Source organism: Marmota flaviventris, chromosome 5 (assembly GCF_047511675.1).
Source record: "Marmota flaviventris isolate mMarFla1 chromosome 5, mMarFla1.hap1, whole genome shotgun sequence".
Taxonomy (NCBI): domain Eukaryota; kingdom Metazoa; phylum Chordata; class Mammalia; order Rodentia; family Sciuridae; genus Marmota; species Marmota flaviventris.
In genome coordinates this window covers 72174067-72186894 of record NC_092502.1, presented here as the reverse complement: position 1 = coordinate 72186894, position 12828 = coordinate 72174067, and the positions used below count along the sequence as shown (strand labels likewise).

The following is a 12828-nucleotide window of genomic DNA, read 5'->3' as shown; positions in this document are numbered from 1 at the left end:
TTGGGCCCTCATCAATAAAATGAGGAGGAGAACATCTGCTCTCCTTCCTTGAAGAGCTGTTGTGAGGATCAGCACGGAGAAGAGCTTCAGAAGCACAGAGTGTTATTAACTTTGTGATTAGGCCAGGTCAGGAGGGCTGCATGAATAATGGGAAGATTAATGCCCTCAATGTGGGAAGGAGGGAGGCTAAAGTCTGCCCTGTCCTCTTCTTTCGCTTACCTGCCCTGAGAGAAGGCATTTGGTGTTTCCAAATTGACTTAAATAAGAAATGTGTGGTGGCAGCAGCCGTCCCTCACTCAGCCTTCACTTGCCCAAGGCAGAGAGATTTTAATTTTCAAGCCATTATGAGAAAAAGAAACTCGGAATTAAAGAATATTCCAGTGAAGCAGTCAAAGTAGCTGCCCAAATGCTGAATCAAAGGGAGAAATATAAATTAAAATTTCCTTCTCACTCTCTCCCACCAACTGAGCTTGAGGAATCATAACTGAGCTACTGGCAAAGAACCTTGGGACCCTGCCCCTGAGGTCAGATGGGCAGGCAGGCCCACTGTGCCCACCCCAGGGTGCTCACAGCACAATAAGGAACAGAGAGTCATTCACCTATTCACAGGAGGGATTTATCTCCATCAAGGTTGGCATCCCTGGGCCATGACCCTCCTGAGTGAGATCAAGCTCTGAATATTGAATTCAGGGAGTTGGGTGCCTCCTTAGTCGCCTTTTCCCCTCTGACTGGTCCCTTGAGGCTGAGATGCTGCTGCTGCCTAGTTTTGTTTCCTTTCTGCCAATCAGGTACCATCTTCCCTAACTCAGGCCAGGGGTGCTGGGAGTTGCAGGGAACTGTCTGAATAAAAGGGAGCACCTGAAACCTCAGCTCATATTCTTCTAAGTTAGCACCCCTGCACCCTTGGGCTTTCTTTTTTTGGGGGGGTGGGTGAGTACTAGGTATTGAACCCAGGAACACTTTGCCACTGAGTTACATCCTCGGTCCTTTTTAAATTTTTTAAATGTATTTTTTAGTTGTCAATGGACACTATACCTTTATTTTATTTATTTTTATGTGGGCTAAGGATTGAACCCAGTGCCTCACATGTGCTAGGCAAGCACTCTACCACTGAGCTATACCCCCAACCCCATTTTTAAATTTTGAGACACAATCTTACTAAGTTGCTCAGGGTCTCACTAATTTGCTGAGGCTGTTCACAAACTTGCAATCCTCCTGCCTAAGGCTTCTGAGTAGCTGGAATTTCATCCACCTTTGCTCCCCCCCCTTCTTCTCCCCCCTCCCCTTTCCTGTTTTGTGGTATTAGAGATTGAACCCACTGAGCTACATCCCCAGTCCTTCCATTTTGAGACCTGGTCTCATTGAGTTGCTCAGGTTGGCCTCAAACTTGTAAACTTCCTTCCCAGTCTCCCCAAAAACTGGGATTGCAGGCTTGCAGCTCTCCTTACTTTTTATAGTGTAGCAGTCAAGCTGTCTAGCCTCAGTAACTTTCAGTTTACTCATCTGCAAAACGGGGATGATGATACTTGCTTTTTAGGATTGTTGTAAATATTAAGTAAGATAATCATGGTCACCTTCTTAGAACAGTGCCTCACATATGGTAAACATTCATTAAGGACCAGTTAATATTATTTGAAGTGTCCTAATGATAGTGCTGACATTTATTCCCTGTATTGAGTATTTTCCCTGAGCCAGGCAGGATATTATACATATAGACTTTCTCAACTGTAACCCTTATCCTAAGGAATTCACAATCTATTAGAGGTGACAAATGTCTAAACAGACCACAGAAAAAGTGTGATCACTGCCATCATCACTCTAAGAGCTGTCATTTTCTGAGCCCTGACCACATACGAGCTGTAACATAAGGTGGTTTTTGGTCCTGGGGATTGAACCTAAGGGTGCTTTACCACTGAGATACATATCCAGCCCTTTTAATATTTTATTTCGAGTCAGAGTTTCATGAAGTTGCTTAGGGCCTCTTTAAATTACTGAATCTGGCCTTGAACTTGCAGTTCTCCTGCCTCAGCTTCCTGAGATTACAGGCCATCAGTGTGGAGCTGGGTGAGGGGAACAGGGTGTGTAGGTGGGGACAAAGGGAGATAGATTATAGAGTAAAGTGGCACCCAGCACCAGTGAGGCCATTTGGATTTGAGTTTATTTAATGGGAGAGATTTCACTACCAAAATGATCTGCTTGGCCTGAGAAAGATAGGGAAGACTTCAGAGAAGAAGTGATCTTTGATCAGGATTTTGGAGAATAGTAGTTTTCCAGGAGCCAATACTGGGGAGGAAATTACATGGCACGGCACTTCTGTGGGCCTGCAGGAGGACTTCTCCTTCTCCTGCTTCTCCTTCTCTTCCTCCTCCTTCTTCTCCCCCCTCCCCTTTCCTGTTTTGTGGTATTAGAGATTGAACCTACTGAGCTACATCCCCAGCCCTTTCATTTTGAGACCTGGTGAGCAGTATCCATAGATCCTAGGCCTGGAAGTCCCTAAATAGAGCAGTGGTTCCCTATACCTACCTTGACAGCCAGCCAATCCCTCAGGTCTCTCGGTGCTATATCATAACCTAAATGGAAGGTGATTATTTTAGAAAGAAGATCATAACCTAGATGAAGGATGATTATTTTAGGGAGAATATAGTCAACAGGCCTGTAATTCCAGAGGATTTCAGCTGAATCACAGAGCTGAAGTAATTGTAGGGAGATCGATCCTGTCTTTCCACTGACCTAGCCAAAGGGACTAGGTACCCAGGAAATCAGAGGTAGAGCTAGATCCCCAGGGAAGCTGGGAAGCTCTGGCTGGCCTGGAATCAGGGAGACAACTTCAGGGACCTTAAGAAGATTTGGAGCTGATAAAAATGAGACCTTTCCATTGGGTTCAGTAATTTCCCTCCCTCCTTTCTTTCTGCCTCTCACTCCCTGACAACAGCCACAGAGGAGGTGGCCATCTTGGTGCATTCACAGGTCTGATGGACAGGACTAAGATGTGGCATTAGGATTCATTTGACTGGTTCCATGCTGGGGAAAATCTGGACTCATCCTCATTAGCATTCTGTTTCTCTACCAGAAGCAAGGAGAGGCAGGCATCTTGCAGCCAGGGGAGACTCCTAGAGCATAGAAGCCTTCAGATCTCAAGCCACCTGCCCTCAGCCAGTGCAGCCAAGCACTACCAGCACAGGCAGTGTAGGGTGTGAAAGAAGCCTTGGGGAAACTTTATGACCACAAGGTGGTGAAACTTGGGTGCTTGTGACAAAGACTGCAGGTGCTCTCCAAACACCTGCCTGAATTACAGCCGTTTGAGAGAAAATAAAATGCACAAAGTTCCACCCACCCTCTGCCTCTCCTGGTGGGGGTGCGGTAGCCCCCATCGTTCTCACAGGCTTAATTCATTTTTCACATTAAGAAGTGGCCCTGGGAGGGACCAGCCCCCACAGAGGCAGGAAACACGTGCACATTCCAATAAAGCACTCAAAGAGGCAATTATTTCTGGGCTGCCTATCCCAGCACAGAGTACAGGCAGCCAGATTTTCAGAGCTGCTGTCATTGCCTCTGGCTATTGGCAAAATTAAACTTCTTGAGAAATCAGAATAAGCTGGCCCTCAGAGGAAGGGGGCTGGAATCGTTTGCTTGCCTGGGGCCATCAGTGTGGAGCTGGGTGAGAGGAGCAGGGTATGTGGGTGGGGACAAGGGAGATTATAGAGGAAATAAAGTGGCATTATAGGACCCTACAAGATAGCACATGCCCATTCCATGCGCACATTGAAACACACATGGAATATATACCAAGTCTGTATATATTCCACTTGGTGAGGGCAGGGGCAAGGTATACTTGTTTACAAAGTATACTTGTTTGCTATTGCTAGGACAGCAAATGGTACTTAGTAAATGTTCAGTAAATATTGAGTGGATGTGCCAGAGTCCTCTGACAAACACCAAGAATCCTCCCCAGCCTTTCATCTGACACAGCTTTCACCCAGATGATACCGCCTGTTATCGGTGATGAGTCCTGCTTCTTCACATGTTGAAGTATAACATTAGAGAAGTATGCTGAGGCCAGCATATAAAGCAGGGTGTATTTTAAAAAGGGGTAACATTGACTTATCCCAGGAAGGAGAAGGGGGCCATAGCTGGTATCCTGGTATGCCAAAAAGTGAGGTGTTTTGCCTTTTTATATGTCCTAGGCTTCCTCTGTTCTCTTGCTTTCTCCCCTTTATCTCTCTCCTTCCTGCTTATATGACTAGACCTAGGAAATGCTCGGTGGGATGGCCAAAAGGTGGAAACAAGTGGGCTGAAGGAGGAAGGGCAGAATGGTACAGCCCAAGACACATTAATTAACAACCTTATAGCTCCCTGTAGGGAGGAGGAGCAATTCCTGGGAATGGTTACCTTGGTAATGGGTTGGAACAGGGGCAGATTCTTGATAAGGGTGGAGGAAGGGCTCTAAAGGAAGTAACATTTCAATCCCTCAGGGGACAGTCTCCAACTTCCAGGACTCACTCAGAATTGGCTTCCTTGATCCAACTTGACTCGATTGACCTATCCTGTCTAATTCTGACTTCCCAGATACCTTGCTTTCTCATCCTTCCTTGTGATGATGTCATGCGATATTTGGTAAATTCCCCCCAAAATGAAAAGTAGGTTTTGGGAATTTTAGCTCAGTTGGTAGAGCACTTGCCTAGCATGTGCAAGGCCCTGGGATCAACCCCCAGTACCACCAAATTGTGTGTGTGTGTGTGTGTGTGTGTGTGTGTGTGAAGTGCCTTCCTTAGGACATGAAGGGGTGGGTCGTGGCCTGCTTGACCACCCCACAAAGACACAAAGAGAAGTTCTGTCCAGTTCTCAAATTACAACTCCCTCTTTCACTGATTTAGAAACATTTGCCTGCCTGCTTCTGTCCTCCTCTCTCCAGCAAGCCTCTCATGCTGTGTCCCTCTCCCTCTTCAGATACCTCTTGTGCTTCACTTCAAATTCCAGCCACTGCTGTGACAACCAACTCCATGCTGGCTCCAATCACTTCAAGCTATGTGACCTGGCAGCACTGCACCCTCAGGCCCCTGACTCTCCCACTTGCTTTTGTCTCAGGGCTTTTCTGTTGCCAGGGAACTGTTCCCTTTTCTGCCTGGGCAACCTAGAAGTTTGAGGTAGTTAATGGGGAGGAAAGGGAGACTCTTGACTGTGTAGGTAGAAACCTATGCTTCCCTTTTTTTTGCTCCTGGTAAAAGGTTCTAGGATCCTTCATAAAGCTTTTCAGAATGCTCTCTGGGTGCTTTTTAAGCTGCAATATTCTCCTTTAGCTGCTCCTCCGACTCTCCTCAACCCCTCAGCCTTGCTCCTGGGATCATAGCCTCTGTTTCACACTCAGCTTTCAGGGGAATTCAGGTTACCCTCTCTCCCTAGTCTCACTGGTTTCCTTTCATTTTCTCCACTCTTTCCCACCTCAGGACCTTCCAATAAGACTTTCCCATTGCATGAAGTGTTTTTCTATCTGTTCAGGAAGTTCCTGGGCTTAGGCTGACCCAAAGTAAGCAGCCCTTAGAAGATCTGGGAAGACAATGTTCCAGGTAGAGAGCTCATACCAGAGCCCTGGGGCAGTAATGATGAATTTGTTCTGCTCAGGGTAAAGCAAGAATGCCTTTTTGGTTAGAGCAGAGCAAGATGAAGTGGGAGAGGACAGGGACCAGACCCTATGTAGTTTCATAGGCCATAGCAGGGAGTTTGCACTTACAAGGCATCAGGAAAGGAGGTTTCTGAAGGCAGGAGGTGCCTACTACAGGTATGTAATAGGCATTTAATGCTTTTGAAGTGAATAAATAAGATCCTCATCTCTATCAGTGTCCCAGTCACCCCTCCCCCACAGAAGGTAACAAAATAGTCCTGTTTTCTAAGATGACAGTTCTGCCCACTAGGGAGAGGATCAGGCTGTGGGAGGAGGGTGGTTTGGTTTTATCCTAAAAGAATCCTTTGGGAGCGAGAGCCCTACCAGCTCTGGGCACTGACTCCTTTCTTCTCCTCTTTTCTCCCACGGTGGATTCTGATCTTGTTGCTCACTTCTCTGCTCCCGCTGGGCTCTGCTCCTGACACCATTAGTCACCTCCCTCAGTTCTCAGCTTCCTTAATGAGCAGCTGTCTTTTCAGTCTGAGATAGGCCTGCCCCTGTCTGCTGTTTCTCAGGGAAACCAAGGTCAGGGTAGGAGTGCAGGGCTCCCCACCAGCTCCGAAGGCAGGGGAAGGGAAGTAGAGGTGAAAGACCCCAGCCCAATAACTTTAGGCCCAGTAATAAATCACCAGGGCTTGCTTCCGCACCTGCACAGACGTCAGATGTATTTTTCAGAAAATCAGTTAAGTGTAACCGATTAAGAAAGGACAGGATGGTTGGGAAAGGAACCGGCACGGTTGGGCAAACGGGATCATACAATGAAAAACCATACAATGAATAACAAATGATTTTTATATGGTTTTTCCAGGAACCTATAGTGAAAAACAAGTTTACCCTTTAAGTGACCTATATGCTGGATTCAAAAGAGCCAATGAGATACCTGTTACTGTGCTAGGAGGGAAACTGACCACTGTACCCTATAAAAGATCTGTACCCCAACGCCCGGGGTGCCAGTTCACCGAAGCTCCGGCTGAGGTTTCGCTGGGCACCCGCAGGCGCCTGTGTATCAATAAATCACCTCTTGCGTTTGCAGCCAGTGCCTCGTGCGTCTTTCTTGGACAGGGAATCGGTGGGTCTTTCATTTGGCGAGCCAGCCAGGAGAACTCCTGTAACCCCGTCCGGATCCCTGCCCGAGGAACACCCGATAACCACTGGGAGGTAAGCTGGCCAGTTCGTGTCATTTTGTGTCTCTGTCTGTCTGGTTGTTATCTTGTTATCTGTTCATGCGCAGCGTCTGTACGATTACGCGTAATCGCTCTGTATTCTGGGCAGCTTGAGAAGGAGTTGACGAACTCGGACTTCTCCCCTGCCACCCTGGGAGACGTCCCAGGGGCTCAGGGAGGCCCATCTTGGGGGGCCTCCAATGTTCTGTAGAGTACACTGTACTCGTGGGTGAAGGAGGTGACGGTATCCCTCCTCTCCCTAATCCGTCAGGTACGTTCGGTTTGTGCTCGAGCCGCGCAGCGTTCTCTGTGTCCAGTCTGATATTTGTGTCTGTCTTCTTGCCTTTGCCCGAAGCCGCAGCGTTCTTTGTGTTTTGTGTCCTGTCTGATTTGTATCTGTCTCCTTGCCTCTGCATTTTCTCATTCCACCTGAGACTAACATGGGACAATCTATAACAACTTTAACATCTCGCTTTGACTTTTCTCAAAGCCCTGTCCTCATTATTAAATTAGTGTTAATTGGCTTTAGAGATGGGAACCAAATTTTCAGTCACAAATTTTAACACTCTCAAGGGGACTTTTAAGGAGTCCCCACTCTGCTCTCTTGGGGAAGCCTAGCACTCGAAACAACTGCAAGCAGAGGATGGACTTTTTGGGAGCTGGCTACTAAAAAGTTAGAAAAAAAAAAAAAATGCCTAATGCCTAAGGTCAAACCAAACTGGAGGAACTGATCCTATGGGTGAAAGATAGGATTAAGGGACTCCCAGCAGCTGCCAGAGCCATTTAGCTCTGGGGAGTTCCCTGGGTCCTTATCTACATCTTAAGGATTACGCTACCTCTGTTTACTTAAAAAGAAGGGACACTGAATGCAGTAAAGCCAGTCACACTGGGACCCTTGATTTTACACCTATAGTTGCCTCTACGTGAAAACATCTGGTCCACTCATGGGAAAGTCTATGGTGCCACTGATGGGAGTCATAATTAAATGAAAGTTCAAAACCTGGAGAGATATTTTCTTATCTGGTTGTCTGATTGTTTCTTAGGGATAATCTAGGTTAAATGTGTGTCTAAAAAAAATAATAATAATTTTTATTGTAACAATCTGGTATCTGAATGGGTTTCTAAAGCATTGCACTATCTTGCAGTTAAAAGTTGGGTTTAAGCAATTGTTTAATTTGATTTCAGATAGTTCATGCTAGAAAACTTAAATACTTGGGATAAAAAAAAAAATTTAAAGAGTTTCAATTTTGAACTGGGTAGCCTGAAAAGAAATTAAAACGTTGGTCTGGCTCATAAAAATGACATTAAATAATTAAATAGTAATAGTCTTAGAAATTTTCAAAGCTTAATTTCAGATATATATGTTAGTGTGTGGGCAAATCAATGCTACTTTAGAAACTTCAGAACAAGCAAAGTGGCTTAGAGGTACTAAAGAAATTTCTTCTGATGGTAGAGATCCTATTTCCAGTTTTATGTGAACAAGTTTTTCTAGTGTAAAAAGATATAAAATTTTAAATTTTGGAAATTGCTTCTTAAATTTGTATCATAATTTTCAACATCTAAACCTGGAAATATAACTTAAGGTTAAAATGCCTTAGGCCTAAAGTGTCTGCTCAAAATAGCAGTTTTTGTTTTTTTTTTTTCCCTGCTCCTTCCAGACCTTAGTCAGGGCTTAAGCTGATATGCGAACAGAAGCAGCTTGGAGCTCAGGCCCAAAGAAAAAAAAAAAAAAAGGGGGGGGAGATAAAACTAGACCAAACCAAGAAGTAAATTGTATGGTATTTACTAACTACTGGCCAGTCATCTTTTTTTTTTTTTTAGGACTCTTGTTTTTTCTTAGATTCTGTATTTTTTTTGAGCTCGTGATTCTGATCCTGCAGACCTAGGTTAATGTTTTTCTGATCAGTGAAGTTTTTTAAAAAACAAAAAAAAACATTGCAATGGAGATTTCATCTGCAAAAAGCTACGAGGCCTTTATTATTGTTATGTGTGCACACTCTTGTTATGTGTTGTATGTCGGTATGTCTGTATGTGTGTATGTCCATATATCCTACAGTGATATAACAATTGACAGATGAGGAGCGCTCATAAAAAAAAAAATTAATTAAAAATAGATCCAAATATCTTTAATTCACGTGATTCAAACGGTTCAATTTAGATTGGGTAAACAGATAAAAGTAAAAATGTCCTCAAAATTAAGCTTATAAGTTTCTCTAGGTGTTCAAAAAGGCCCTAATAAAATGTTAACTCTGCTTAAATTTAAAAAGTTTACAAGTATTGTTTCAAAATGTGAACAAAAGGAGGTTTATGTAATTATGGTGTTATTAATGTGTTCATATCTTCCAGGTATACAAGTCTGTAAGGTAGAAGCTTCAAAAGAACATTATATCAAGCTGGTGTTCTAAAGTTGTATGGTAATTTTAGGCTTCAAAAAAAAACATGTTAGAGATTCAATTATATCATTTGTGTTCTAAACTGAACTTGTTATCAATAAGATATGTACGGTTCCATGTTACTTTCTACTCTGAGGGTCTGAGAGCCTAATCTATGTAAAGGTTTTATTGCAAAACACAAAAGTACATTACAACTTTTCTATAAGAGGTTAAAAGCTTTCAGCCTTTAATTCATGTTTTAGGTGTGATATTATGTTGTGTTAGCTAATGTTCATGTAAACTTGAACAACAATTTATGTAAACTTTGTAAAATGATCAGCTTCAGAACTATAGTACTTGAGATTTATAAAGAGCCCTGCCTTACTTGAAATAAGGCTCTGTCCCATCTCACTACATGTGAAAGTGGCTATGAAAGAAGTAAGCCAGATTTCAGTACAGTTAAAGTTGTGTCCAAAAATAGGTTTGTGCCAAGATTACTAGGATCTCAAACAGGAAATTATGATGTATAACCCTGCTAGAATTCAAGGTAGCTATTATATAAGCTAAATATGTTTTTACCCTAGTTAATTTTGTTTTGTAGTTTGCTTATAGATGGTTTAAAGATTGCCTGTTAATGTTTTAAAGAGGTATTGCTTTAAGAACACAACCTGGGTCAACATAAGATAAGGAGTTATCACCTACAGGATAGAGAGATAGACATTAAAGCCCAGTGCTCTTAATATAAGGCTGTTAACTTATTTGCTGGATGTTTAAGATCAAGTTTTTAAAATTAGTTAAATTAAAAGGGCCAAGAAAACCAATATTCGGCTCTTGCCCTCTGAGTCAGTCTGAATCAGGGAATAGGGGACTTCTCCAAAGGGCTCAGCAAACTCTAGGCCACATAACCTCCTGAGCAGGGAGATTAATGAGACCAGTGGAGGACAGAAAGCCAATCGGTGCATTTGCTGTAAAGAGGAGGGTCATTAGAAAAGGGAGACATCCCTGATGCTTCTGAGGGAAGCCATATGGTCAAGCAAGGCCTGGACCCATCCTAGCGCAAATGGCACTAGCAGAACTGAAAAGCTGCTATGAAGTTCCCGAGGACTCCCAGGATAACTCAGCTGACTGTAAACAATAGGTAGAAACAAAAGTCAGTTTGACTTGCTTCATCTTAAACACTTAGCAAAGACAGTCAAAGCCAAAGCACAGCTGTTCCTGGACATCTTAAATGATAATAATAGTTAAATGTAACTTCCATAAATAAGTAAACTGAAGGCTACAAAAAAGATTCTTAGACAGAAATGCCTGATAACTGTCAAAGGGACTGCTAGAGTAGTTTTAGTCTAAGGCCTTTATTTCTAGCCAACGCAGGTAGGCTTGATGTTTGCTAATATGGTTATCCAGCCCTAAGTAGCAGAATTAAAGATTTCTCTATTAGACACAGAGGTTATACTAGTAAAAGGATTTTGCAGGATCAGATGGCATTAAATTATTAAACTATATCTTAAAGGAAAAGACATCTATAACCCTACATGTTAGTTGTTGTGTTGACATCCCTGACACTTCTGACAATGTGACAAATATCTTTAAAGATTTACCTGCTCAGATGGAAGCCATGTCCTCAGCAACTTTTTCGTGGAAACAATATCCTAGCTCCTAGTTCCTGGTACTGCCTGATGGAAAACATTGTTAATCTTTGTCTTGGCCATTATACTCATTGGCATATTCCTGTGCTGTGGCATTTATTACTGCATCAATATGGTTCCAGTACTAATAAGTTCTTGTTTCTCTTATAGACCACCCATCACTCAAATGGCCCTCCAGCCTATTACTTCTCAATTAGACTTTCATCATGAACCACTCGATAGACCCGATATTTTTAAGGGGGACTCCAAACTGCTTGCCCCACGCCGTCCCTTTTCAGCCTGAAGAAGCCAGAAAGATTCTCTTCGTCCCCCTTCCTCACAGCAGTAAGGAGTTCCCAAATTAGAAAAAAAAAAAATGAAGCCAGATTTAAAGTTAGGAAGTCAGTGTAGTTAGATAAATCGGGGGTCTAATATCAAGTGACCAAGTCTATCACTGCCTTAGAAAAATCTCTCTCTTCCCTCGCAGAAGTCGTACTACAAAATAGGAGGGAATTAGATCTGTTATTCCTTAGGGAAGGTGGTCTCTGTGTGATTTTAAAGAAACAATGTTGTTTTTACGCTGACCATACAGGGGTAGTCCAGGAAACTATGGAAAATGTCACTGAAAGGCTGGCCAAGAGACAGAAGAAATTTGAAGCACAACAAGGATGGTTTGAACGTTGGTTTAACAAATCCCCATGGTTAACTACTTTGCTATCCACCATAGCGGGACCTTTAGTTATTCTGCTAATAATCCTAACGTTTGGACCCTGCATACTCAATAGATTGGTGCAATTCATGAGAGAGAGACTTTCTATAATCCAAACTATGGTTCTAACTCAACAGTACCAGTTGCTTAAACAACAAACAGGGTCACACACAAGCTTAATCCAAGAACCTGAGCAAGCAGAACAATGGATATAAGATTCTATCCATGATAAAGAAAAAGGGGGGAATGAAAGACCCCAGCCCAATAACTTTAGGCCCAGTAATAAATCACCAGGGCTTGCTTCCGCACCTGCACAGACGTCAGATGTATTTTTCAGAAAATCAGTTAAGTGTAACCGATTAAGAAAGGACAGGATGGTTGGGAAAGGAACCGGCACGGTTGGGCAAACGGGATCATACAATGAAAAACCATACAATGAATAACAAATGATTTTTATATGGTTTTTCCAGGAACCTATAGTGAAAAACAAGTTTACCCTTTAAGTGACCTATATGCTGGATTCAAAAGAGCCAATGAGATACCTGTTACTGTGCTAGGAGGGAAACTGACCACTGTACCCTATAAAAGATCTGTACCCCAACGCCCGGGGTGCCAGTTCACCGAAGCTCCGGCTGAGGTTTCGCTGGGCACCCGCAGGCGCCTGTGTATCAATAAATCACCTCTTGCGTTTGCAGCCAGTGCCTCGTGCGTCTTTCTTGGACAGGGAATCGGTGGGTCTTTCAGAGGGGCAGGACAAAGGATTCCCTCTGGGTAAAGGAAGAAGTAAGTGGAGGACAGCTAAAATTTGGGGGTATATTATAAAGGGGATCCCAGCTTTCACACTTGAAAAAGTTCATGGAGAACAGACTTGCCTGCTTTTCACTGAGGGACAAGGAACAGGCTGAGATAAGCAGAAGACACTGGGGTGGAATAAAGGGGAGAGACTCATCCTGGTAGGTGACTGAGGACTGAGGCTGAAGGCTTTTCCTGGGCTGGCAAATCTCTGCCACTTATTCTCCAAATGTGGAGAAAGAGAGGACAGAATAACCTCTTAAGAACCCTCTCAAAGGGGCTGGGGTTGTGGCTCAGTGGTAGAGCGCTCGCCTAGCATACATGAGGCACCGGGTCCTCAGCACCCTATATCTTTATTTTACTTTTAAAATAAAATAAAAAATAGTGTTCACCTGAAGCTAAAAAATAAATATATATATAAAAAAGAGCCCTCCCAAAAAAGAACATGGGACTAAGATTTCTTTTTTTATATATATTTACTTTTTAGTTGTAGTTGGACACAATATCT

The 12828-nt window shown here is 43.2% G+C and overlaps 1 long non-coding RNA gene across 2 annotated transcripts; it reads left to right on the top strand.

Annotated features, from left to right (window-relative positions):
* Positions 1-6287: 6287 nt before the first annotated feature.
* LOC139705776 (uncharacterized) lies at positions 6288-12222 on the top strand. 2 transcript variants are annotated; one of them, XR_011707598.1, is made up of 4 exons: positions 6288-6817; positions 9169-9236; positions 10991-11164; positions 11999-12222. It is a non-coding gene; the product is annotated as an uncharacterized lncRNA (long non-coding RNA). The 2 variants fall into 2 exon arrangements; XR_011707599.1 differs by lacking the exon at positions 9169-9236 and having other exon boundaries at positions 6295-6817.
* The last annotated feature ends 606 nt before the right edge of the window (positions 12223-12828 follow it).